The sequence below is a fragment of the Lissotriton vulgaris genome, chromosome 9, assembly GCF_964263255.1.
Source record: "Lissotriton vulgaris chromosome 9, aLisVul1.2, whole genome shotgun sequence".
Lineage (NCBI taxonomy): Eukaryota > Metazoa > Chordata > Amphibia > Caudata > Salamandridae > Lissotriton > Lissotriton vulgaris.
The window spans coordinates 539,990,576-540,018,145 of record NC_141697.1 but is presented as its reverse complement, the minus strand read 5'-3'; the positions used below and the strand labels follow the sequence as shown (position 1 = coordinate 540,018,145).

The window sequence follows — 27,570 nt, the reverse complement described above, 5'->3', positions numbered from 1 at the left end:
CTGAATGTAGCACCACCTTGTAGCCGTCGGAGGTAACTGCAGCTCACAAAATGTTTCATCAGAGGGCAAGTTTAGAGGAATCCAAAAGGCAGATGTCCATGGAAAGAGCCTCCGACTGCAGCAGGAAGTTTGGATGCTTCAAATTTGCATAGCTTCCAGTCCAACGTCCTCTCATGTACCGAACGCTCCCAAACGCTCTAAAGCCTTATACCGGCAAGCCCTCACCGGGTAGATCTCTGGCTCCCAGGAAAAGCCAAATACTGAGCATGCAAGCACTAGGATCACAGAGAGAGAGAGAGACAGAGAGCGTCGGAGAGCTGTTGTCTTGTTAAAGGCCTGAAACGGCTAGTGCCTAAGAGGGTCTGGACTTTCAGTTGTGACTGATTGTGAGAGGGGAAGATAAAGATTTTCTGCACCCAGCATGCCTTGCGATATACTTAGGCAAATGAGGTGAGAGCCCGACCAATCCCACGTCACTTCTCTGAATGCCTCCTCATCTGCATAAAGAGAACACTTTCACAAAGGAGCAGAGTGGCGCAGCGGAAGCGTGCTGGGCCCATAACCCAGAGGTCGATGGATCGAAACCATCCTCTGCTAATTTTGCTTGATTTTCCTTCCAAGGACCAAGCTGTCATTTCCACATAGCCAGAAAGGAAAAGTGCAAGCTTGTGCCAGCTATGTGAGAAAAGACTTCTCAACTATTCGTGTCTGTGTAATACAAGAGTGATCGTGAAAGGTACAACCCTGTACTTTGAAAGTAAAGACACACAATTATAACCATAAATGACTGACTGGTGGGAGCTTCACACAACTTTCTGGGCATGCTTTGAATTTCATTCTTCCCTTTTTGTTCTGCTCTTATCTATCTCCTGGGCATTTCATGGAATGTTCTCTTTCTCTTCCCTGCTTTGCTTCCCATGCTGCCTATATATGCTCATTTCTACTATTTGTACTGTTGCTTTTCATTTCTTCTCTTCTGCACAACTTTGTCCTTGGTTTCAATCCCCAGTTCCTTACCCTCTGCAAAAAACGTTCTACTGCTTCTCATGTTGGTATCTAAACCAAATGCACCATTGAAGCTGGTGCAAGATAGTCATTGATTTCTGCAACGTAATATTTAGAACCGAGAGCTAACACATCAGAGGGCGTTGGTGGTATAGTGGTGAGCATAGCTGCTTCCCAAGCAGTTGACCCGGGTTCGATTCCCGGCCAACGCACTGAAAATACTTATATATTCTGCAAGCAGGATATATTGTAATGCAACATGTCACAAAATGGAAATTTCACGAACAGATTAATCAGCCATATATAAAAAAATAAACAAATACGTGGGCAAACATCTCAATCGCACCTTCTGCTACATACATTGTCCTAATATATGATAAGTTTCATAAAGCAGAGTCACAACACACATGTGCTGGTAATAAATTTGTTACAGTGGGCAAACAATGGAAGGGCTGAGGCCCCACCAGACATTGTAACTCCAGCATCTCTATGTTAAAAAGCATTTCTAGGCAATATCTAGCCTCTGAAAAAATATGCAAGATCCACCGATAAATCTGGCAAAAGTCCCTAACATTTTGTGCATACTTGTGCTCTCACCTGAATGTAGCGCCACCTTGTAGCTGTCGAAGGAAACTGCTGCTCACAAAATGTTTTATCAGAAGGCAAGTTGAGAGGAATCCAAGAGTCAGATGTCCATGGAAAGGACCACTCACTGAAGCAGGAATGTTGGAGGCTTCATATTCGCATAGTTTCCTGTCCAACGTCCACAACGCTCCCAAACGCTCAAAAGCCTCACACCGGGCAAGCCCTCACCGGGTATATCTCTGGCTCCAAGGTAAAGCCAAATCCTGAGCATGCTAGTGCTAGGATCACAGAGCGAGAGAGAGATGGTTCAAGAGCTACTGTCTTGATAAAGGCCTGAAACGGCTAGTGCCTAAGAGTGTCTGACTTTCAGTTATGACTGATTGTGAGAGGGGAAGATGAAGTTTTTCTGCACCCAGCATGCCTTGGGATATACTTATGCAAATGAGGTGAGAGCCAGACCAATCCCATGCTACTCTGCCTAATGCTCCTTATCTGCATAAAAAGAACACTTTCACAACGGAGCAGAGTGGCGCAGCGGAAGCGTGCTGGGCCCATAACCCAGAGGTCGATGGATCGAAACCATCCTCTGCTAATTTTGCTTGATTTTACTTCCAAGGACCAAGCTGTCATTTCCACGCTACCAGCAAGGAAAAGCGCAAGCTTGTGCCAGCTATGTGAGAAAAGACTTCTCAACTATCTGTGTCTGCTGAAATACAAGAGAGGGATCGTCAAAAGCTCCACACTGTACTTTGAAAGTAAAGGCACACAATAATAAGCATGAATGACTGGTGGGACCTTCAAACACTTTTATGTGGAGGCTTTGAATTTCATTCTTCCCTTTTTTGTTCTGCTCTTATCTATCTCCTGGGCATTTCATGGAATGTTCTCTATTTCTCTTCCCTGCTTTGCTTCCCATGCTGCCTCTATGTGTTCATATCTATTATTTGTATTGCTGCTTTCCATTCTTCTCTTCTGCACAGCTTTGTCCTTGGTTTCAATCCCAGTTCCTTACCTTCTACAAAAACTTTCTATTGCTTTTCATGTTGGTATCTAAACCAAATGCACCATTGAAGCTGGTGCATGATAGTCATTGAACTCAGGGTCCTAATGTTTAGAACCGAGAGCGCAAAGATCTGAGGGCGTTGGTGGTATAGTGGTGAGCATAGCTGCCTTCCAAGCAGTTGACCCGGGTTCGATTCCCGGCCAACGCAATACAAATACTTATATATTCTGCAAGCAGGATATATTTTAAAGCAACATTTCACAAAATGGTAATATAATTAAGAGGTTAATCAGCCATTATATAAAAAATAAACAAATATGTAGGCAAGCATTTCGATCGCCCCTTCTGCTATATTCATTGTCCTAATATATGATAAGTTTCATAAAGCAGAGTCACCACTCACATGTACTGGTAAAAAAATATGTTACAGTGGGCAGACAATGAAAGGGCTGAGGCCCGACCAGACATTTTAACTCCAGCATCTCTATGTTAAAAAGCATTTCCTAGGCAATATTTAGCCTCTGAAAAAAATATGCAAGATCCAGCAATAAATCTGGCAAAAGTCCCCAACATTTTGTGCATACTTGTGCCCTCACCTGAATGTAGCACCACCTTGTAGCCGTCGGAGGTAACTGCAGCTCACAAAATGCTTCATCAGAGGGCAAGTTTAGAGGAATCCAAAAGGCAGATGTCCATGGAAAGAGCCTCCGACTGCAGCAGGAAGTTTGGATGCTTCAAATTTGCATAGCTTCCAGTCCAACGTCCTCTCATGTACCGAACGCTCCCAAACGCTCTAAAGCCTTATACCGGCAAGCCCTCACCGGGTAGATCTCTGGCTCCCAGGTAAAGCCAAATACTGAGCATGCAAGCACTAGGATCACAGAGAGAGAGAGAGACAGAGAGCGTCGGAGAGCTGTTGTCTTGTTAAAGGCCTGAAACGGCTAGTGAATAAGAGGGTCTGGACTTTCAGTTGTGACTGATTGTGAGAGGGGAAGATAAAGATTTTCTGCACCCAGCATGCCTTGCGATATACTTAGGCAAATGAGGTGAGAGCCCGACCAATCCCACGTCACTTCTCTGAATGCCTCCTCATCTGCATAAACAGAACACTTTCACAAAGGAGCAGAGTGGCGCAGCGGAAGCGTGCTGGGCCCATAACCCAGAGGTCGATGGATCGAAACCATCCTCTGCTAATTTTGCTTGATTTTCCTTCCAAGGACCAAGCTGTCATTTCCACATAGCCAGAAAGGAAAAGTGCAAGCTTGTACCAGCTATGTGAGAAAAGACTTCTCAACTATTCGTGTCTGTGTAATACAAGAGTGATCGTGAAAGGTACAACCCTGTACTTTGAAAGTAAAGACACACAATTATAACCATAAATGACTGGTGGGAGCTTCACACAACTTTCTGGGCATGCTTTGAATTTCATTCTTCCCTTTTTGTTCTGCTCTTATCTATCTCCTGGGCATTTCATGGAATGTTCTCTTTCTCTTCCCTGCTTTGCTTCCCATGCTGCCTATATATGCTCATTTCTACTATTTGTACTGTTGCTTTTCATTTCTTCTCTTCTGCACAACTTTGTCCTTGGTTTCAATCCCCAGTTCCTTACCCTCTGCAAAAAACGTTCTACTGCTTCTCATGTTGGTATCTAAACCAAATGCACCATTGAAGCTGGTGCAAGATAGTCATTGATTTCTGCAACGTAATATTTAGAACCGAGAGCTAACACATCAGAGGGCGTTGGTGGTATAGTGGTGAGCATAGCTGCTTCCCAAGCAGTTGACCCGGGTTCGATTCCCGGCCAACGCACTGAAAATACTTATATATTCTGCAAGCAGGATATATTGTAATGCAACATGTCACAAAATGGAAATTTCACGAACAGATTAATCAGCCATATATAAAAAAATAAACAAATACGTGGGCAAACATCTCAATCGCACCTTCTGCTACATACATTGTCCTAATATATGATAAGTTTCATAAAGCAGAGTCACAACACACATGTGCTGGTAATAAATTTGTTACAGTGGGCAAACAATGGAAGGGCTGAGGCCCGACCAGACATTGTAACTCCAGCATCTCTATGTTAAAAAGCATTTCTAGGCAATATCTAGCCTCTGAAAAAATATGCAAGATCCACCGATAAATCTGGCAAAAGTCCCTAACATTTTGTGCATACTTGTGCGCTCACCTGAATGTAGCGCCACCTTGTAGCTGTCGAAGGAAACTGCTGCTCACAAAATGTTTTATCAGAAGGCAAGTTGAGAGGAATCCAAGAGTCAGATGTCCATGGAAAGAACCACTCACTGAAGCAGGAATGTTGGAGGCTTCATATTCGCATAGTTTCCTGTCCAACGTCCACAACGCTCCCAAACGCTCAAAAGCCTCACACCGGGCAAGCCCTCACCGGGTATATCTCTGGCTCCAAGGTAAAGCCAAATCCTGAGCATGCTAGTGCTAGGATCACAGAGCGAGAGAGAGATGGTTCAAGAGCTACTGTCTTGATAAAGGCCTGAAACGGCTAGTGCCTAAGAGTGTCTGACTTTCAGTTATGACTGATTGTGAGAGGGGAAGATGAAGTTTTTCTGCACCCAGCATGCCTTGGGATATACTTATGCAAATGAGGTGAGAGCCAGACCAATCCCATGCTACTCTGCCTAATGCTCCTTATCTGCATAAAAAGAACACTTTCACAACAGAGCAAAGTGGCGCAGCGGAAGCGTGCTGGGCCCATAACCCAGAGGTCGATGGATCGAAACCATCCTCTGCTAATTTTGCTTGATTTTACTTCCAAGGACCAAGCTGTCATTTCCACGCTATCAGCAAGGAAAAGCGCAAGCTTGTGTCATCTATGTGAGAAAAGACTTCTCAACTATCTGTGTCTGCTGAAATACAAGAGAGGGATCGTCAAAAGCTCCACACTGTACTTTGAAAGTAAAGGCACACAATAATAAGCATGAATGACTGGTGGGACCTTCAAACACTTTTATGTGGAGGCTTTGAATTTCATTCTTCCCTTTTTTGTTCTGCTCTTATCTATCTCCTGGGCATTTCATGGAATGTTCTCTATTTCTCTTCCCTGCTTTGCTTCCCATGCTGCCTCTATGTGTTCATATCTATTATTTGTATTGCTGCTTTCCATTCTTCTCTTCTGCACAGCTTTGTCCTTGGTTTCAATCCCAGTTCCTTACCCTCTACAAAAACTTTCTATTGCTTTTCATGTTGGTATCTAAACCAAATGCACCATTGAAGCTGGTGCATGATAGTCATTGAACTCAGGGTCCTAATGTTTAGAACCGAGAGCGCAAAGATCAGAGGGCGTTGGTGGTATAGTGGTGAGCATAGCTGCCTTCCAAGCAGTTGACCCGGGTTCGATTCCCGGCCAACGCAGTACAAATACTTATATATTCTGCAAGCAGGATATATTTTAAAGCAACATTTCACAAAATGGTAATATAATTAAGAGGTTAATCAGCCATTATATAAAAAATAAACAAATATGTAGGCAAGCATTTCGATCGCCCCTTCTGCTATATTCATTGTCCTAATATATGATAAGTTTCATAAAGCAGAGTCACCACTCACATGTACTGGTAAAAAAATATGTTACAGTGGCAGACAATGAAAGGGCTGAGGCCTGACCAGACATTTTAACTCCAGCATCTCTATGTTAAAAAGCATTTCCTAGGCAATATTTAGCCTCTGAAAAAAATATGCAAGATCCAGCAATAAATCTGGCAAAAGTCCCCAACATTTTGTGCATACTTGTGCCCTCACCTGAATGTAGCACCACCTTGTAGCCGTCGGAGGTAACTGCAGCTCACAAAATGTTTCATCAGAGGGCAAGTTTAGAGGAATCCAAAAGGCAGATGTCCATGGAAAGAGCCTCCGACTGCAGCAGGAAGTTTGGATGCTTCAAATTTGCATAGCTTCCAGTCCAACGTCCTCTCATGTACCGAATGCTCCCAAACGCTCTAAAGCCTTATACCCGGCAAGCCCTCACCGGGTAGATCTCTGGCTCCCAGGTAAAGCCAAATACTGAGCATGCAAGCACTAGGATCACAGAGAGAGAGAGAGAGACAGAGAGCGTCGGAGAGCTGTTGTCTTTTTAAAGGCCTGAAACGGCTAGTGCCTAAGAGGGTCTGGACTTTCAGTTGTGACTGATTGTGAGAGGGGAAGATAAAGATTTTCTGCACCCAGCATGCCTTGCGATATACTTAGGCAAATGAGGTGAGAGCCCGACCAATCCCACGTCACTTCTCTGAATGCCTCCTCATCTGCATAAAGAGAACACTTTCACAAAGGAGCAGAGTGGCGCAGCGGAAGCGTGCTGGGCCCATAACCCAGAGGTCGATGGATCGAAACCATCCTCTGCTAATTTTGCTTGATTTTCCTTCCAAGGACCAAGCTGTCATTTCCACATAGCCAGAAAGGAAAAGTGCAAGCTTGTGCCAGCTATGTGAGAAAAGACTTCTCAACTATTCGTGTCTGTGTAATACAAGAGTGATCGTGAAAGGTACAACCCTGTACTTTGAAAGTAAAGACACACAATTATAACCATAAATGACTGACTGGTGGGAGCTTCACACAACTTTCTGGGCATGCTTTGAATTTCATTCTTCCCTTTTTGTTCTGCTCTTATCTATCTCCTGGGCATTTCATGGAATGTTCTCTTTCTCTTCCCTGCTTTGCTTCCCATGCTGCCTATATATGCTCATTTCTACTATTTGTACTGTTGCTTTTCATTTCTTCTCTTCTGCACAACTTTGTCCTTGGTTTCAATCCCCAGTTCCTTACCCTCTGCAAAAAACGTTCTACTGCTTCTCATGTTGGTATCTAAACCAAATGCACCATTGAAGCTGGTGCAAGATAGTCATTGATTTCTGCAACGTAATATTTAGAACCGAGAGCTAACACATCAGAGGGCGTTGGTGGTATAGTGGTGAGCATAGCTGCTTCCCAAGCAGTTGACCCGGGTTCGATTCCCGGCCAATAAACTGAAAATACTTATATATTCTGCAAGCAGGATATATTGTAATGCAACATGTCACAAAATGGAAATTTCACGAACAGATTAATCAGCCATATATAAAAAAATAAACAAATACGTGGGCAAACATCTCAATCGCACCTTCTGCTACATACATTGTCCTAATATATGATAAGTTTCATAAAGCAGAGTCACAACACACATGTGCTGGTAATAAATTTGTTACAGTGGGCAAACAATGGAAGGGCTGAGGCCCGACCAGACATTGTAACTCCAGCATCTCTATGTTAAAAAGCATTTCTAGGCAATATCTAGCCTCTGAAAAAATATGCAAGATCCACCGATAAATCTGGCAAAAGTCCCTAACATTTTGTGCATACTTGTGCTCTCACCTGAATGTAGCGCCACCTTGTAGCTGTCGAAGGAAACTGCTGCTCACAAAATGTTTTATCAGAAGGCAAGTTGAGAGGAATCCAAGAGTCAGATGTCCATGGAAAGAACCACTCACTGAAGCAGGAATGTTGGAGGCTTCATATTCGCATAGTTTCCTGTCCAACGTCCACAACGCTCCCAAACGCTCAAAAGCCTCTCACCGGGTATATCTCTGGCTCCAAGGTAAAGCCAAATCCTGAGCATGCTAGTGCTAGGATCACAGAGCGAGAGAGAGATGGTTCAAGAGCTACTGTCTTGATAAAGGCCTGAAACGGCTAGTGCCTAAGAGTGTCTGACTTTCAGTTATGACTGATTGTGAGAGGGGAAGATGAAGTTTTTCTGCACCCAGCATGCCTTGGGATATACTTATGCAAATGAGGTGAGAGCCAGACCAATCCCATGCTACTCTGCCTAATGCTCCTTATCTGCATAAAAAGAACACTTTCACAACAGAGCAAAGTGGCGCAGCGGAAGCGTGCTGGGCCCATAACCCAGAGGTCGATGGATCGAAACCATCCTCTGCTAATTTTGCTTGATTTTACTTCCAAGGACCAAGCTGTCATTTCCACGCTACCAGCAAGGAAAAGCGCAAGCTTGTGTCAGCTATGTGAGAAAAGACTTCTCAACTATCTGTGTCTGCTGAAATACAAGAGAGGGATCGTCAAAAGCTCCACACTGTACTTTGAAAGTAAAGGCACACAATAATAAGCATGAATGACTGGTGGGACCTTCAAACACTTTTATGTGGAGGCTTTGAATTTCATTCTTCCCTTTTTTGTTCTGCTCTTATCTATCTCCTGGGCATTTCATGGAATGTTCTCTATTTCTCTTCCCTGCTTTGCTTCCCATGCTGCCTCTATGTGTTCATATCTATTATTTGTATTGCTGCTTTCCATTCTTCTCTTCTGCACAGCTTTGTCCTTGGTTTCAATCCCAGTTCCTTACCCTCTACAAAAACTTTCTATTGCTTTTCATGTTGGTATCTAAACCAAATGCACCATTGAAGCTGGTGCATGATAGTCATTGAACTCAGGGTCCTAATGTTTAGAACCGAGAGCGCAAAGATCAGAGGGCGTTGGTGGTATAGTGGTGAGCATAGCTGCCTTCCAAGCAGTTGACCCGGGTTCGATTCCCGGCCAACGCAGTACAAATACTTATATATTCTGCAAGCAGGATATATTTTAAAGCAACATTTCACAAAATGGTAATATAATTAAGAGGTTAATCAGCCATTATATAAAAAATAAACAAATATGTAGGCAAGCATTTCGATCGCCCCTTCTGCTATATTCATTGTCCTAATATATGATAAGTTTCATAAAGCAGAGTCACCACTCACATGTACTGGTAAAAAAATATGTTACAGTGGCAGACAATGAAAGGGCTGAGGCCTGACCAGACATTTTAACTCCAGCATCTCTATGTTAAAAAGCATTTCCTAGGCAATATTTAGCCTCTGAAAAAAATATGCAAGATCCAGCAATAAATCTGGCAAAAGTCCCCAACATTTTGTGCATACTTGTGCCCTCACCTGAATGTAGCACCACCTTGTAGCCGTCGGAGGTAACTGCAGCTCACAAAATGTTTCATCAGAGGGCAAGTTTAGAGGAATCCAAAAGGCAGATGTCCATGGAAAGAGCCTCCGACTGCAGCAGGAAGTTTGGATGCTTCAAATTTGCATAGCTTCCAGTCCAACGTCCTCTCATGTACCGAATGCTCCCAAACGCTCTAAAGCCTTATACCCGGCAAGCCCTCACCGGGTAGATCTCTGGCTCCCAGGTAAAGCCAAATACTGAGCATGCAAGCACTAGGATCACAGAGAGAGAGAGAGAGACAGAGAGCGTCGGAGAGCTGTTGTCTTGTTAAAGGCCTGAAACGGCTAGTGCCTAAGAGGGTCTGGACTTTCAGTTGTGACTGATTGTGAGAGGGGAAGATAAAGATTTTCTGCACCCAGCATGCCTTGCGATATACTTAGGCAAATGAGGTGAGAGCCCGACCAATCCCACGTCACTTCTCTGAATGCCTCCTCATCTGCATAAAGAGAACACTTTCACAAAGGAGCAGAGTGGCGCAGCGGAAGCGTGCTGGGCCCATAACCCAGAGGTCGATGGATCGAAACCATCCTCTGCTAATTTTGCTTGATTTTCCTTCCAAGGACCAAGCTGTCATTTCCACATAGCCAGAAAGGAAAAGTGCAAGCTTGTGCCAGCAATGTGAGAAAAGACTTCTCAACTATTCGTGTCTGTGTAATACAAGAGTGATCGTGAAAGGTACAACCCTGTACTTTGAAAGTAAAGACACACAATTATAACCATAAATGACTGACTGGTGGGAGCTTCACACAACTTTCTGGGCATGCTTTGAATTTCATTCTTCCCTTTTTGTTCTGCTCTTATCTATCTCCTGGGCATTTCATGGAATGTTCTCTTTCTCTTCCCTGCTTTGCTTCCCATGCTGCCTATATATGCTCATTTCTACTATTTGTACTGTTGCTTTTCATTTCTTCTCTTCTGCACAACTTTGTCCTTGGTTTCAATCCCCAGTTCCTTACCCTCTGCAAAAAACGTTCTACTGCTTCTCATGTTGGTATCTAAACCAAATGCACCATTGAAGCTGGTGCAAGATAGTCATTGATTTCTGCAACGTAATATTTAGAACCGAGAGCTAACACATCAGAGGGCGTTGGTGGTATAGTGGTGAGCATAGCTGCTTCCCAAGCAGTTGACCCGGGTTCGATTCCCGGCCAACGCACTGAAAATACTTATATATTCTGCAAGCAGGATATATTGTAATGCAACATGTCACAAAATGGAAATTTCACGAACAGATTAATCAGCCATATATAAAAAATAAACAAATACGTGGGCAAACATCTCAATCGCACCTTCTGCTACATACATTGTCCTAATATATGATAAGTTTCATAAAGCAGAGTCACAACACACATGTGCTGGTAATAAATTTGTTACAGTGGGCAAACAATGGAAGGGCTGAGGCCCGACCAGACATTGTAACTCCAGCATCTCTATGTTAAAAAGCATTTCTAGGCAATATCTAGCCTCTGAAAAAATATGCAAGATCCACCGATAAATCTGGCAAAAGTCCCTAACATTTTGTGCATACTTGTGCTCTCACCTGAATGTAGCGCCACCTTGTAGCTGTCGAAGGAAACTGCTGCTCACAAAATGTTTTATCAGAAGGCAAGTTGAGAGGAATCCAAGAGTCAGATGTCCATGGAAAGAACCACTCACTGAAGCAGGAATGTTGGAGGCTTCATATTCGCATAGTTTCCTGTCCAACGTCCACTCACGTCCCGAACGCTCCCAAACGCTCAAAAGCCTCACACCGGGCAAGCCCTCACCGGGTATATCTCTGGCTCCAAGGTAAAGCCAAATCCTGAGCATGCTAGTGCTAGGATCACAGAGCGAGAGAGAGATGGTTCAAGAGCTACTGTCTTGATAAAGGCCTGAAACGGCTAGTGCCTAAGAGTGTCTGACTTTCAGTTATGACTGATTGTGAGAGGGGAAGATGAAGTTTTTCTGCACCCAGCATGCCTTGGGATATACTTATGCAAATGAGGTGAGAGCCAGACCAATCCCATGCTACTCTGCCTAATGCTCCTTATCTGCATAAAAAGAACACTTTCACAACGGAGCAGAGTGGCGCAGCGGAAGCGTGCTGGGCCCATAACCCAGAGGTCGATGGATCGAAACCATCCTCTGCTAATTTTGCTTGATTTTACTTCCAAGGACCAAGCTGTCATTTCCACGCTACCAGCAAGGAAAAGCGCAAGCTTGTGCCAGCTATGTGAGAAAAGACTTCTCAACTATCTGTGTCTGCTGAAATACAAGAGAGGGATCGTCAAAAGCTCCACACTGTACTTTGAAAGTAAAGGCACACAATAATAAGCATGAATGACTGGTGGGACCTTCAAACACTTTTATGTGGAGGCTTTGAATTTCATTCTTCCCTTTTTTGTTCTGCTCTTATCTATCTCCTGGGCATTTCATGGAATGTTCTCTATTTCTCTTCCCTGCTTTGCTTCCCATGCTGCCTCTATGTGTTCATATCTATTATTTGTATTGCTGCTTTCCATTCTTCTCTTCTGCACAGCTTTGTCCTTGGTTTCAATCCCAGTTCCTTACCTTCTACAAAAACTTTCTATTGCTTTTCATGTTGGTATCTAAACCAAATGCACCATTGAAGCTGGTGCATGATAGTCATTGAACTCAGGGTCCTAATGTTTAGAACCGAGAGCGCAAAGATCTGAGGGCGTTGGTGGTATAGTGGTGAGCATAGCTGCCTTCCAAGCAGTTGACCCGGGTTCGATTCCCGGCCAACGCAATACAAATACTTATATATTCTGCAAGCAGGATATATTTTAAAGCAACATTTCACAAAATGGTAATATAATTAAGAGGTTAATCAGCCATTATATAAAAAATAAACAAATATGTAGGCAAGCATTTCGATCGCCCCTTCTGCTATATTCATTGTCCTAATATATGATAAGTTTCATAAAGCAGAGTCACCACTCACATGTACTGGTAAAAAAATATGTTACAGTGGGCAGACAATGAAAGGGCTGAGGCCCGACCAGACATTTTAACTCCAGCATCTCTATGTTAAAAAGCATTTCCTAGGCAATATTTAGCCTCTGAAAAAAATATGCAAGATCCAGCAATAAATCTGGCAAAAGTCCCCAACATTTTGTGCATACTTGTGCCCTCACCTGAATGTAGCACCACCTTGTAGCCGTCGGAGGTAACTGCAGCTCACAAAATGTTTCATCAGAGGGCAAGTTTAGAGGAATCCAAAAGGCAGATGTCCATGGAAAGAGCCTCCGACTGCAGCAGGAAGTTTGGATGCTTCAAATTTGCATAGCTTCCAGTCCAACGTCCTCTCATGTACCGAACGCTCCCAAACGCTCTAAAGCCTTATACCGGCAAGCCCTCACCGGGTAGATCTCTGGCTCCCAGGTAAAGCCAAATACTGAGCATGCAAGCACTAGGATCACAGAGAGAGAGAGAGACAGAGAGCGTCGGAGAGCTGTTGTCTTGTTAAAGGCCTGAAACGGCTAGTGAATAAGAGGGTCTGGACTTTCAGTTGTGACTGATTGTGAGAGGGGAAGATAAAGATTTTCTGCACCCAGCATGCCTTGCGATATACTTAGGCAAATGAGGTGAGAGCCCGACCAATCCCACGTCACTTCTCTGAATGCCTCCTCATCTGCATAAACAGAACACTTTCACAAAGGAGCAGAGTGGCGCAGCGGAAGCGTGCTGGGCCCATAACCCAGAGGTCGATGGATCGAAACCATCCTCTGCTAATTTTGCTTGATTTTCCTTCCAAGGACCAAGCTGTCATTTCCACATAGCCAGAAAGGAAAAGTGCAAGCTTGTACCAGCTATGTGAGAAAAGACTTCTCAACTATTCGTGTCTGTGTAATACAAGAGTGATCGTGAAAGGTACAACCCTGTACTTTGAAAGTAAAGACACACAATTATAACCATAAATGACTGGTGGGAGCTTCACACAACTTTCTGGGCATGCTTTGAATTTCATTCTTCCCTTTTTGTTCTGCTCTTATCTATCTCCTGGGCATTTCATGGAATGTTCTCTTTCTCTTCCCTGCTTTGCTTCCCATGCTGCCTATATATGCTCATTTCTACTATTTGTACTGTTGCTTTTCATTTCTTCTCTTCTGCACAACTTTGTCCTTGGTTTCAATCCCCAGTTCCTTACCCTCTGCAAAAAACGTTCTACTGCTTCTCATGTTGGTATCTAAACCAAATGCACCATTGAAGCTGGTGCAAGATAGTCATTGATTTCTGCAACGTAATATTTAGAACCGAGAGCTAACACATCAGAGGGCGTTGGTGGTATAGTGGTGAGCATAGCTGCTTCCCAAGCAGTTGACCCGGGTTCGATTCCCGGCCAACGCACTGAAAATACTTATATATTCTGCAAGCAGGATATATTGTAATGCAACATGTCACAAAATGGAAATTTCACGAACAGATTAATCAGCCATATATAAAAAAATAAACAAATACGTGGGCAAACATCTCAATCGCACCTTCTGCTACATACATTGTCCTAATATATGATAAGTTTCATAAAGCAGAGTCACAACACACATGTGCTGGTAATAAATTTGTTACAGTGGGCAAACAATGGAAGGGCTGAGGCCCGACCAGACATTGTAACTCCAGCATCTCTATGTTAAAAAGCATTTCTAGGCAATATCTAGCCTCTGAAAAAATATGCAAGATCCACCGATAAATCTGGCAAAAGTCCCTAACATTTTGTGCATACTTGTGCTCTCACCTGAATGTAGCGCCACCTTGTAGCTGTCGAAGGAAACTGCTGCTCACAAAATGTTTTATCAGAAGGCAAGTTGAGAGGAATCCAAGAGTCAGATGTCCATGGAAAGAACCACTCACTGAAGCAGGAATGTTGGAGGCTTCATATTCGCATAGTTTCCTGTCCAACGTCCACAACGCTCCCAAACGCTCAAAAGCCTCACACCGGGCAAGCCCTCACCGGGTATATCTCTGGCTCCAAGGTAAAGCCAAATCCTGAGCATGCTAGTGCTAGGATCACAGAGCGAGAGAGAGATGGTTCAAGAGCTACTGTCTTGATAAAGGCCTGAAACGGCTAGTGCCTAAGAGTGTCTGACTTTCAGTTATGACTGATTGTGAGAGGGGAAGATGAAGTTTTTCTGCACCCAGCATGCCTTGGGATATACTTATGCAAATGAGGTGAGAGCCAGACCAATCCCATGCTACTCTGCCTAATGCTCCTTATCTGCATAAAAAGAACACTTTCACAACAGAGCAAAGTGGCGCAGCGGAAGCGTGCTGGGCCCATAACCCAGAGGTCGATGGATCGAAACCATCCTCTGCTAATTTTGCTTGATTTTACTTCCAAGGACCAAGCTGTCATTTCCACGCTACCAGCAAGGAAAAGCGCAAGCTTGTGTCAGCTATGTGAGAAAAGACTTCTCAACTATCTGTGTCTGCTGAAATACAAGAGAGGGATCGTCAAAAGCTCCACACTGTACTTTGAAAGTAAAGGCACACAATAATAAGCATGAATGACTGGTGGGACCTTCAAACACTTTTATGTGGAGGCTTTGAATTTCATTCTTCCCTTTTTTGTTCTGCTCTTATCTATCTCCTGGGCATTTCATGGAATGTTCTCTATTTCTCTTCCCTGCTTTGCTTCCCATGCTGCCTCTATGTGTTCATATCTATTATTTGTATTGCTGCTTTCCATTCTTCTCTTCTGCACAGCTTTGTCCTTGGTTTCAATCCCAGTTCCTTACCCTCTACAAAAACTTTCTATTGCTTTTCATGTTGGTATCTAAACCAAATGCACCATTGAAGCTGGTGCATGATAGTCATTGAACTCAGGGTCCTAATGTTTAGAACCGAGAGCGCAAAGATCAGAGGGCGTTGGTGGTATAGTGGTGAGCATAGCTGCCTTCCAAGCAGTTGACCCGGGTTCGATTCCCGGCCAACGCAGTACAAATACTTATATATTCTGCAAGCAGGATATATTTTAAAGCAACATTTCACAAAATGGTAATATAATTAAGAGGTTAATCAGCCATTATATAAAAAATAAACAAATATGTAGGCAAGCATTTCGATCGCCCCTTCTGCTATATTCATTGTCCTAATATATGATAAGTTTCATAAAGCAGAGTCACCACTCACATGTACTGGTAAAAAAATATGTTACAGTGGCAGACAATGAAAGGGCTGAGGCCTGACCAGACATTTTAACTCCAGCATCTCTATGTTAAAAAGCATTTCCTAGGCAATATTTAGCCTCTGAAAAAAATATGCAAGATCCAGCAATAAATCTGGCAAAAGTCCCCAACATTTTGTGCATACTTGTGCCCTCACCTGAATGTAGCACCACCTTGTAGCCGTCGGAGGTAACTGCAGCTCACAAAATGTTTCATCAGAGGGCAAGTTTAGAGGAATCCAAAAGGCAGATGTCCATGGAAAGAGCCTCCGACTGCAGCAGGAAGTTTGGATGCTTCAAATTTGCATAGCTTCCAGTCCAACGTTGTAGGAGAGTAGGGTCTGCTATCCTATGGTCACCCCAAATTTTTGCTTTTTGCTTCACTGGTTTCTGACTTAATGTGGCTGTGGGCCTGCTAATCAGACCCACAGCCTGCTGTTCTCTCTCTAAATTAATGCCAATGCACTTTAGGTGCATTACGAATTGGAACTGGTTCACCTTATGAGCCCCTGTACTAGTGCACCCTAGGTGCCCAGGGCATAGGTGTATCCAAGGCCTACCAGGGGCTGCAGCACGTATTGTGCCACCCCTGGCCTGGCCTCCATATTTGACACAACTGGCTGATCACTCAGCTGGGGTAAGTCGGTGTAACCACCTCTTACTTAGGTACAGTATGTCTGTGCCTAACCCTAAACTGGACACATATGTTCCTATCAGCCACTCCTATGGAAGGCCTCATCAATCCTGGAGGCAGAGTGCTTGGAAATATGTGAGATGGTGCTCTGGCATGAGCTGAGCCTGTCTGCAGCTGTCGGGAACAACTCCCTAAGCCGTTCCGGGATATTGCCATACCATATACTCTTAAGTGCATTATAATCCTCGCGGTTAAATGCTATCTTTGGTTTGGCTTTATCAAAACATGTCGAGTAAGGTGTCATACGAATTGGAATACTATCCCCTCGCCAATTCTGGCGACGGGGATAGCATTCCACCCTTCTAGAGGGACACGACATGTGCGTAGCCTTAACCCCGGTTAAAGTTAAACAGAGCCTCAGCTTCACAAAATGGACGCTGCCACCACAGACACAAGTCTGGCCTCCTGCTGCTGACCGAAACTCGGCAGATGGTGGCCTGGACAAAGGGTTTCCTGCCTTGGGAGGTGCGAGCACCACCCCAGACAGGATTTTGTGTATTAGGTAGGACAGGGCTGAAAAGAATCAGACATGCCCGGGGCACACAAGGTGTCCCCGTGCATAGGCCAGTCCAAACCGGTTCTGGGGCCTTCCAGCCCCAGTCCTGGCGCGGAGCTGGACAAAGGAAAGGGGGTGTAACCGCCCCCCTTCCTGGTTCCACCCAGAGGAGGGACCTAGTAGGTGATCCACCCCCAGTTTGGGAATAAGAGGGGGAGCAGTGCCATTGCACAGCAGATCATCCCGAAATCAACTTAAACTAAGAAGAAGACTGGACTTCGACATTCTGCTGCACAGAAGACTGAAGAAGAATCTCCCTTGTGGCCAAGGAGTGACCACCCTGTGAACACAGGTACCAACCAGCAACTCGACGTCTGCTTTGCCGCCGCCTCCCGCCGGAGCCCGAGCCCAGAGCCCGACAAGAACCAGATTCCCAGACCTCTCAGAGCCCGATCCACAGTCCCTGCAAAGAAGGGACCCGTGGAGGCACCGAGTGACGTGGGACCGGACCTCTTGGAAGACACTCGTAAAGCTGACTGCGCAGCTTCTGAGGCATCCTCGACGTTGTGCTTTGGGGATTGAGAACCCCCACCACCGAGCAGCCCTTGCACCGAAGATCAGCCCCCCAGCATCTCCACGATCTGCGTGGGGCCCTTTTGCACTGTGCCACTCGACGCGCCATCCCGGCCACTAGCCACGCGGCCAGCGGCCATCTTGGCGACGAACCCGAAGATTTAAACAGCAGGTCTGGTTGCTCCAGACCTACCCAAGCTCCTGTAAAAAGGAGCACCCGCTCTGACCTTGCTGGTCCGAGTGAACAGCATCTTTCAACTTCTGCGTGGCTTGCATTTGCCAAGGCCTGTTTGCTCCGATCAGGTCGCCGACACCGCCAACAGCGAGAAGCCTACGTGGGACAGCTCGTGACCGACTCCTGGACGTCCTCGACCCCGGGTATCCACGTGGCTGCTGAAAGAAGCTACCCGACAACGCCTGTTTGCACCCGACATCACCTGGTTCCACTCTGGTTCCACGGCAGTCACTGGCTAGTGACTTTGAACACTGTCCCCTCTGCTTTCAGGTCTTCAACTCTTCAGATCCACCCTTGGATCCACCGGAACTCTTCTCATCGAGCCGCCTGCAGCCTCTTCAGCTCCAAGCACCATCGACCAGCGTGACGAAACCCGACACATCTTCGACCCTGTGCACCCGCTTCCTGTGGGTGAGGTAACTCAGCTCCGCCGGTGCTCCTGCACTGGTACACATCCCAAGGGCCTGTGTTTTAAGTTTCAGCTCCGTAGGTCACTCGGAAGGTTCCTAACTTTCTAACTTTGTGCTTTTTACGCACCATAGACTTTGTATTGAGAAGTGCGTGCACTTTGAACACTGCACCCGAGTCCCGTGGGCCTTTCCCGACTTAGTTAACTCCAGTCTCGAATAGCTCCAGCGATTCCCAAGGCCCTAGGCCTCTTCACTTTCCTTTAGGTATCTCTTATACCACTTGTTTAGTATATGGTTTAGGTGGCCCCTAGGGCTCATCCATATTGTGCAACTTTTGTGTATTTTAAACTGTCTTGTGATTTAACGCTTGTGCTTCTGTGCTCATAAAGAGTCCAGGGGATTTTAATAGTTAATAAATCAATATATATTTTCAATATATATCTGTGTGGTGTCCCTTTCATTTGGTATTCAAGGGGGTTGTGTATGGTATAACAGCTGGCTTCACATGCCTTTCAGAGTTTAGCCTAAGACTGCTTTGTCCACGTTACCACTAGGATAACTGGTCTACAAGGTTGAATTACAACCATCATCATAAGGGTTGCTTGGCATGGTACAAAGTGATCACTAGAACTAGTGAGCATTATATACCAGGCCAACTTCTCACATTGGTGAGCAGCGGATTGGGATCTGAGCTTGCTGTTGTTTTACCATTACAATCTTTGAGATTATCATCTGAAAGATCACACAGGTACCTGCTAGGTACATATAAAACAAGACTAGTATACTTAAGTTCTACTGAACTTAGTTGTTGTAGAGCAAAGGGAGTAGCACACCCTAGCTACAACTACTAGATAGGTTTAGTAGGTAAACACCAGTGTAGGTAGATTGCAACACATCCACCCACACTAGAGCAATGTCTGGAACAGAGGGGTCCAGTGGACTTACTCCTGTTGAGAGTGACCCTCCAAGGGCACCATCCCAGTTTGCTATTTTTCCCTTTAAGGAATTAAGACAGCTTTGTGTCTTAAGGGGTCTGAAGACAGGGCCTACCCCTACTACAGACCACCTAAGAGAGCTCTTGGATCAGTCTGAGGCTCTAAAGACCTCTAAAGCAAACCCCACAGGGAATGCTGAAGGAGGCCATCCTTCAGAGGATGACACTGTAGACACCCCTACCCCTATCATCCTAGTAGATGAGGAAGCCTCCACCACTGGAGCTCCTCAGGTAGATGAAGAGGAAGAAGAAGAAGAGGAGGAGGAGGTGGAAAGCAGTGAGTCAGATGATGACAGAGATAGTCAGGTGCTGGTCAGTAGACTGAACCAGGCTAACTTAAGTCAACTTGGGAATGAATCAGGTAACAACCCATTCAGACCCCCAGGTGGACTTAACCAGGGCCATAGGAGGAGAAGGCATCACTCAGGTGAATCCAACACCTCCCATGTCTCTAGAGGCTCTCATGGTCACTCCAGAAAGGAGATGACTAGCCCTCAGAGAAGGGAACATGAGGCCAAGATGAGAGAGGCTGAGCTTAGGATCCAGAGGCAAGAGTTAGAGGTTGCCCTGGCTAAGGAGAAACTTGCTAGAGCAAGACAGCCTAGAGAGAGTGGGGTAATAGAACCCACTGGTGGCAGCAATATCCACAAGGATAAAGACAGGTCTTTTGATAATAGAAACCTGAGTAAGATTGTGCCCCCCTACAAAGCTGGGGATGACATCCATAAATGGATTACTGCAATGGAGAGAGCCTGCAGAGTACAGCAGATCCCTCAGGAGCAGTGGGCAGCAATCTTGTGGCTCTCCTTTGAAGGTAGAGGCCGAGACAGACTCCTCACAGTTAGTGATGGGGATTCTAGAAACTACCTGGTCCTGAAGAGTGCTCTGATTGATGGGTTAGGCTTAACCACTGAACAGTACAGGTTAATGTTCAGAGATACCCAGAAGACACAGACTCAGGACTGGTCTGAATTTGTTGAGTGTGCCACTAAGGCTCTGGAGGGATGGTTGCTGGGAAGCAAGGTTACAGACTATGAAGGATTGTACAATTTGCTGATGAGAGAACAAATTTTAAATAATTGTCAGAACCAGCAGTTGCATCAACATTTGGTTGACTCAGATTTGACCTCTCCCCAAGAATTGGGAAAGAGGGCAGATAAGTGGGTAAGAACCAGAGTTAAGCAAAAGAACCAGAACCAGAACCAGGGTGGTGACCAGAAGAAAACAGACCAGAAGGGTGGGGAGCAGAAAGCTAAAGACCAGAAGTCTTCAACAGGGCCCCAAACTGAGACAGAGGGTGGGTCCCAAACTTCCAAGAAGAAGAAGAAAGAAGGTCAGAAGAAACCCTGGTGTAAAACTTGTAAGAACACCTCTCACTGGACAAGTGAGTGTAAAAAGGGTGGAGCCCCCAGCACTGCAGCCCCTAAGGCACCTGCACCCACTAGTACAGTTAGCAGTGTTGGTCCTCAAGCCAAGGGTTTAGTGGGAATCACTTTGGGAACTGAAGGAGATTCTGACCTAGTCAGAACCCTTACACAGGCTGTTCTGGTTTGTGAAGGGGACATAGATTTGACCCCTGACATAAGTCCCAGTAACCTGGGCAAATACAGACAGACACCTTTGATTAACAACAAAGTGGCTCAAGCTTACAGGGACACATGTGCCAGTGTCACTATGGTGACACCTAACTTTGTGGACCCTGGACAGTACATGCCAGGCGATGATTACCTGGTGACCAATGCCAGCAATGTCACTACTACACATAGTGTGGCACTTGTTAACTTTTCCTGGGGAGGGGTAACTGGCCTAAAGAAAGTTGTGGTTAGTGCTGATCTCCCAGTAGAATGTTTGTTGGGCAATGACCTGGAGAACTCTCTATGGTCAGAAGTTGAGTACAGGACTCATGCAGAGATGTTAGGGATATCATCACATGTCCTTGCTGTGACCAGGTCACAGGCCAAAAAGTGCCTCTCTGAACCTCAGGTCTTGGATCCTGGAACAATGGACCAAGTACCTCCCAAGAAGAAGAACAGGAGGGTTAAGGCTGTGCCTTCCCAACTGCCTACAAGTGAGGATCAGGCTTCACAGGAAACTGATCTAGAGACCCCTGAAGGAACTGTCCCTGAAGAACTTGAACCTGATCAGGTTGAGTTTCTGGGGACAGGGGGACCTTCTAGGGCAGACTTGGGGCAGGCTCAGTTAACCTGTCCTTCTCTTGAACCCCTCAGACAGCAGGCTGCTGCTGAGGCTGCTGGGAATGCTCAAGGTGCCCATAAAGTATATTGGGACGATGGACTCCTTTATTCAGAGGCTAGAGACCCCAAGCCTGGTGCTACCAGGAGGTTGGTTATACCTCTGCAATTTAGGGGCTTCCTACTCACCTTGGCCCATGATATTCCTTTAGCAGGACACCTAGGCCAGAACAAGACTTGGGACAGGCTTGTCCCTCACTTTCACTGGCCTCACATGTCTGAAGACACCAAGGAGTTTTGTCGCTCCTGTGAAACCTGCCAAGCCAGTGGTAAAGCAGGTGGAACAACAAAGGCCCCCCTGATACCACTACCTGTGGTGGGGGTTCCCTTTGAGAGAGTGGGGATTGATATTGTTGGTCCAATGGATCCCCCTACAGCATCTGGGCACAGATTCATACTGGTGGTAGTGGATCATGCCACCAGGTACCCAGAGGCAATTCCCCTTAGGACCACAACAGCTCCTGTTGTGGCCAGGGCCTTACTTGGAGTTTTCTCCAGAGTGGGGTTTCCTAAGGAGGTAATATCAGATAGAGGTACCAACTTCATGTCTGGATATTTGACAGCTATGTGGAAGGAATGTGGTGTAAACTACAAGTTCACCACTCCTTATCACCCACAATGCAATGGGCTTGTTGAAAGGTTTAACAAGACCCTAAAGGGCATGATTAAAGGATTACCTGAAAAGCTCAGGCGAAGATGGGACATCCTTCTGCCCTGCCTTTTGTTCGCTTACAGAGAGGTCCCTCAAAAGGGGGTTGGCTTCAGCCCCTTTGAATTGTTGTTTGGGCACCCTGTAAGAGGACCCCTGTGTCTTGTGAAGGAAGGATGGGAGTTACCTCTCAAAAAGCCTAAGCAGGACATAGTGGACTATGTACTTGGTCTCCGCTCCAGGATGGCAGAGTACATGGAAAAGGCATCCAAAAACCTTGAGGCTAGCCAAGAATTACAAAAAGCTTGGCATGACCAAAAGGCTGTCCTTGTTGAGTTTCAGCCTGGACAGAAGGTATGGGTGTTGGAGCCAGTGGCCCCAGCAGCACTCCAAGACAAATGGTCTGGACCCCATACAGTTCTGGAAAAGAAGGGAGAGGTTACCTACTTGGTGGACCTAGGAACTCCCAGGAGCCCCCACAGGGTGCTCCATGTGAACAGACTGAAGGCATATGTCAGCAGGGCAGACATGGGCTTGCTCATGGCTACAGATGAGGGACAGGAGGAAGAGAGTGACCCTCTCCCAGACCTGCTCACTCAGAACCCTGAGGATGGTTCAGTTGATGGTGTGGCCTTAGGTGACAACCTCACTGAGCATCAGCAACATGACTGCAGACAAGTTCTACAGGCATATGGGCATATGTTCTCCTTGACACCCAGTCAGACTAACTGGTGTACACATGTGGTGGACACTGGTGACAGTCTTCCTGTAAAGAGCAAAATTTACAGGCAACCTGACCACGTCAGGGACTGTATAAAGACTGAGGTGCAAAAGATGCTGGAATTAGGTGTCATTGAGCCTTCAGAGAGCCCCTGGGCTAGCCCAGTGGTTCTGGTCCCCAAACCTCACACCAAAGATGGCAAGAGAGAGATGAGGTTCTGTGTGGATTACAGAGGACTCAATGCTGTCACCAGGACAGATGCACACCCTATTCCAAGGGCAGATGAGCTCATTGACAAGTTGGCTTCTGCCAAATATTTGAGCACATTTGACTTGACAGCTGGCTACTGGCAAATCAGGTTAGCTGAGGAGTCTAAAGCCAAGACAGCATTTTCTACCCCTAGTGGGCATTATCAGTTTGTGGTGATGCCCTTTGGTTTGAAAAATGCACCTGCCACCTTCCAAAGGTTGGTGAACCAAGTCCTCACTGGGTTGGATGACTTTTGTGCAGCTTATCTGGACGATATTGCTGTCTTTAGCTCCACCTGGGAGGATCACCTGATCCACCTGAAGGAAGTGCTTGAGGCTCTGCAGAAGGCAGGCCTCACTATCAAGGCAACAAAGTGCCAGATAGGGCAGAGCAAGGTTGTATACCTGGGCCACCTTGTAGGTGGAGGCCAAGTTCAACCACTGGAGAGTAAGATCCAGACCATCAAGGACTGGTCCCCTCCAACTACCCAGACTCAGGTCAGAGCTTTCTTGGGCCTGACTGGGTACTACAGGAAGTTTGTTAAGAACTATGGGTCCATTGTGACTCCTCTTAATGATCTGACATCCAAGAAGATGCCCAAAAAGGTTCAGTGGACAGAAATCTGTCAAAAGGCATTTGATGACCTGAAGAAGGCCATGTGCTCTGCACCTATCCTGAAGAGTCCTGACTACTCAAGAGAGTTCATTGTCCAAACAGATGCTTCTGAGTTGGGAGTGGGAGCAGTGCTTTCACAGCTTAATGTAGATGGCCAGGACCAGCCCATTGCTTTCATTAGCAGAAGGCTGACCCCCAGAGAGAAACGTTGGTCAGCTATAGAGAGGGAGGCCTTTGCTGTGGTGTGGGCCCTGAAGAAGCTGAGACCATACTTATTTGGCACTCACTTCAAGATTCAGACCGACCATAAGCCCCTCCTATGGCTTAATCAGATGAAGGGTGAAAACCCCAAACTACTCAGGTGGTCCATTTCCCTACAGGGGATGGACTTTACAGTGGAGCACCGCCCAGGGACTGACCATGGCAACGCAGATGGTCTCTCCAGGTACTTCCACTTAGAACATGAAGACACAACTGGTCAAGGTTAGTCTAATGTCCCTGCGTTTGGGGGGGGGTTATGTAGGAGAGTAGGGTCTGCTATCCTATGGTCACCCCAAATTTTTGCTTTTTGCTTCACTGGTTTCTGACTTAATGTGGCTGTGGGCCTGCTAATCAGACCCACAGCCTGCTGTTCTCTCTCTAAATTAATGCCAATGCACTTTAGGTGCATTACGAATTGGAACTGGTTCACCTTATGAGCCCCTGTACTAGTGCACCCTAGGTGCCCAGGGCATAGGTGTATCCAAGGCCTACCAGGGGCTGCAGCACGTATTGTGCCACCCCTGGCCTGGCCTCCATATTTGACACAACTGGCTGATCACTCAGCTGGGGTAAGTCGGTGTAACCACCTCTTACTTAGGTACAGTATGTCTGTGCCTAACCCTAAACTGGACACATATGTTCCTATCAGCCACTCCTATGGAAGGCCTCATCAATCCTGGAGGCAGAGTGCTTGGAAATATGTGAGATGGTGCTCTGGCATGAGCTGAGCCTGTCTGCAGCTGTCGGGAACAACTCCCTAAGCCGTTCCGGGATATTGCCATACCATATACTCTTAAGTGCATTATAATCCTCGCGGTTAAATGCTATCTTTGGTTTGGCTTTATCAAAACATGTCGAGTAAGGTGTCATACGAATTGGAATACTATCCCCTCGCCAATTCTGGCGACGGGGATAGCATTCCACCCTTCTAGAGGGACACGACATGTGCGTAGCCTTAACCCCGGTTAAAGTTAAACAGAGCCTCAGCTTCACAAAATGGACGCTGCCACCACAGACACAAGTCTGGCCTCCTGCTGCTGACCGAAACTCGGCAGATGGTGGCCTGGACAAAGGGTTTCCTGCCTTGGGAGGTGCGAGCACCACCCCAGACAGGATTTTGTGTATTAGGTAGGACAGGGCTGAAAAGAATCAGACATGCCCGGGGCACACAAGGTGTCCCCGTGCATAGGCCAGTCCAAACCGGTTCTGGGGCCTTCCAGCCCCAGTCCTGGCGCGGAGCTGGACAAAGGAAAGGGGGTGTAACCGCCCCCCTTCCTGGTTCCACCCAGAGGAGGGACCTAGTAGGTGATCCACCCCCAGTTTGGGAATAAGAGGGGGAGCAGTGCCATTGCACAGCAGATCATCCCGAAATCAACTTAAACTAAGAAGAAGACTGGACTTCGACATTCTGCTGCACAGAAGACTGAAGAAGAATCTCCCTTGTGGCCAAGGAGTGACCACCCTGTGAACACAGGTACCAACCAGCAACTCGACGTCTGCTTTGCCGCCGCCTCCCGCCGGAGCCCGAGCCCAGAGCCCGACAAGAACCAGATTCCCAGACCTCTCAGAGCCCGATCCACAGTCCCTGCAAAGAAGGGACCCGTGGAGGCACCGAGTGACGTGGGACCGGACCTCTTGGAAGACACTCGTAAAGCTGACTGCGCAGCTTCTGAGGCATCCTCGACGTTGTGCTTTGGGGATTGAGAACCCCCACCACCGAGCAGCCCTTGCACCGAAGATCAGCCCCCCAGCATCTCCACGATCTGCGTGGGGCCCTTTTGCACTGTGCCACTCGACGCGCCATCCCGGCCACTAGCCACGCGGCCAGCGGCCATCTTGGCGACGAACCCGAAGATTTAAACAGCAGGTCTGGTTGCTCCAGACCTACCCAAGCTCCTGTAAAAAGGAGCACCCGCTCTGACCTTGCTGGTCCGAGTGAACAGCATCTTTCAACTTCTGCGTGGCTTGCATTTGCCAAGGCCTGTTTGCTCCGATCAGGTCGCCGACACCGCCAACAGCGAGAAGCCTACGTGGGACAGCTCGTGACCGACTCCTGGACGTCCTCGACCCCGGGTATCCACGTGGCTGCTGAAAGAAGCTACCCGACAACGCCTGTTTGCACCCGACATCACCTGGTTCCACTCTGGTTCCACGGCAGTCACTGGCTAGTGACTTTGAACACTGTCCCCTCTGCTTTCAGGTCTTCAACTCTTCAGATCCACCCTTGGATCCACCGGAACTCTTCTCATCGAGCCGCCTGCAGCCTCTTCAGCTCCAAGCACCATCGACCAGCGTGACGAAACCCGACACATCTTCGACCCTGTGCACCCGCTTCCTGTGGGTGAGGTAACTCAGCTCCGCCGGTGCTCCTGCACTGGTACACATCCCAAGGGCCTGTGTTTTAAGTTTCAGCTCCGTAGGTCACTCGGAAGGTTCCTAACTTTCTAACTTTGTGCTTTTTACGCACCATAGACTTTGTATTGAGAAGTGCGTGCACTTTGAACACTGCACCCGAGTCCCGTGGGCCTTTCCCGACTTAGTTAACTCCAGTCTCGAATAGCTCCAGCGATTCCCAAGGCCCTAGGCCTCTTCACTTTCCTTTAGGTATCTCTTATACCACTTGTTTAGTATATGGTTTAGGTGGCCCCTAGGGCTCATCCATATTGTGCAACTTTTGTGTATTTTAAACTGTCTTGTGATTTAACGCTTGTGCTTCTGTGCTCATAAAGAGTCCAGGGGATTTTAATAGTTAATAAATCAATATATATTTTCAATATATATCTGTGTGGTGTCCCTTTCATTTGGTATTCAAGGGGGTTGTGTATGGTATAACAGCTGGCTTCACATGCCTTTCAGAGTTTAGCCTAAGACTGCTTTGTCCACGTTACCACTAGGATAACTGGTCTACAAGGTTGAATTACAACCATCATCATAAGGGTTGCTTGGCATGGTACAAAGTGATCACTAGAACTAGTGAGCATTATATACCAGGCCAACTTCTCACAAACGTCCTCTCATGTACCGAATGCTCCCAAACGCTCTAAAGCCTTATACCCGGCAAGCCCTCACCGGGTAGATCTCTGGCTCCCAGGTAAAGCCAAATACTGAGCATGCAAGCACTAGGATCACAGAGAGAGAGAGAGAGACAGAGAGCGTCGGAGAGCTGTTGTCTTGTTAAAGGCCTGAAACGGCTAGTGCCTAAGAGGGTCTGGACTTTCAGTTGTGACTGATTGTGAGAGGGGAAGATAAAGATTTTCTGCACCCAGCATGCCTTGCGATATACTTAGGCAAATGAGGTGAGAGCCCGACCAATCCCACGTCACTTCTCTGAATGCCTCCTCATCTGCATAAAGAGAACACTTTCACAAAGGAGCAGAGTGGCGCAGCGGAAGCGTGCTGGGCCCATAACCCAGAGGTCGATGGATCGAAACCATCCTCTGCTAATTTTGCTTGATTTTCCTTCCAAGGACCAAGCTGTCATTTCCACATAGCCAGAAAGGAAAAGTGCAAGCTTGTGCCAGCTATGTGAGAAAAGACTTCTCAACTATTCGTGTCTGTGTAATACAAGAGTGATCGTGAAAGGTACAACCCTGTACTTTGAAAGTAAAGACACACAATTATAACCATAAATGACTGACTGGTGGG

The 27,570-nt window shown here is 46.5% G+C and overlaps 9 non-coding genes across 9 annotated transcripts; all 9 read left to right on the top strand.

Moving 5' to 3' along the window:
- Positions 1-1,145: 1,145 nt before the first annotated feature.
- TRNAG-CCC (transfer RNA glycine (anticodon CCC)) lies at positions 1,146-1,217 on the top strand. The gene has a single exon. It is a non-coding gene; the product is annotated as a tRNA-Gly (tRNA).
- Positions 1,218-2,729: 1,512 nt separating this feature from the next.
- Positions 2,730-2,801, top strand: TRNAG-UCC (transfer RNA glycine (anticodon UCC)). The gene has a single exon. It is a non-coding gene; the product is annotated as a tRNA-Gly (tRNA).
- Positions 2,802-4,330: 1,529 nt separating this feature from the next.
- Positions 4,331-4,402, top strand: TRNAG-CCC (transfer RNA glycine (anticodon CCC)). The gene has a single exon. It is a non-coding gene; the product is annotated as a tRNA-Gly (tRNA).
- A 1,512-nt stretch (positions 4,403-5,914) lies between these two features.
- On the top strand, positions 5,915-5,986 carry TRNAG-UCC (transfer RNA glycine (anticodon UCC)). The gene has a single exon. It is a non-coding gene; the product is annotated as a tRNA-Gly (tRNA).
- Positions 5,987-9,090: 3,104 nt separating this feature from the next.
- On the top strand, positions 9,091-9,162 carry TRNAG-UCC (transfer RNA glycine (anticodon UCC)). Its single transcript has one exon. It is a non-coding gene; the product is annotated as a tRNA-Gly (tRNA).
- Positions 9,163-10,697: 1,535 nt separating this feature from the next.
- TRNAG-CCC (transfer RNA glycine (anticodon CCC)) lies at positions 10,698-10,769 on the top strand. Its single transcript has one exon. It is a non-coding gene; the product is annotated as a tRNA-Gly (tRNA).
- A 1,521-nt stretch (positions 10,770-12,290) lies between these two features.
- On the top strand, positions 12,291-12,362 carry TRNAG-UCC (transfer RNA glycine (anticodon UCC)). Its single transcript has one exon. It is a non-coding gene; the product is annotated as a tRNA-Gly (tRNA).
- Positions 12,363-13,891: 1,529 nt separating this feature from the next.
- On the top strand, positions 13,892-13,963 carry TRNAG-CCC (transfer RNA glycine (anticodon CCC)). Its single transcript has one exon. It is a non-coding gene; the product is annotated as a tRNA-Gly (tRNA).
- A 1,512-nt stretch (positions 13,964-15,475) lies between these two features.
- TRNAG-UCC (transfer RNA glycine (anticodon UCC)) lies at positions 15,476-15,547 on the top strand. The gene has a single exon. It is a non-coding gene; the product is annotated as a tRNA-Gly (tRNA).
- Positions 15,548-27,570: the final 12,023 nt, after the last annotated feature.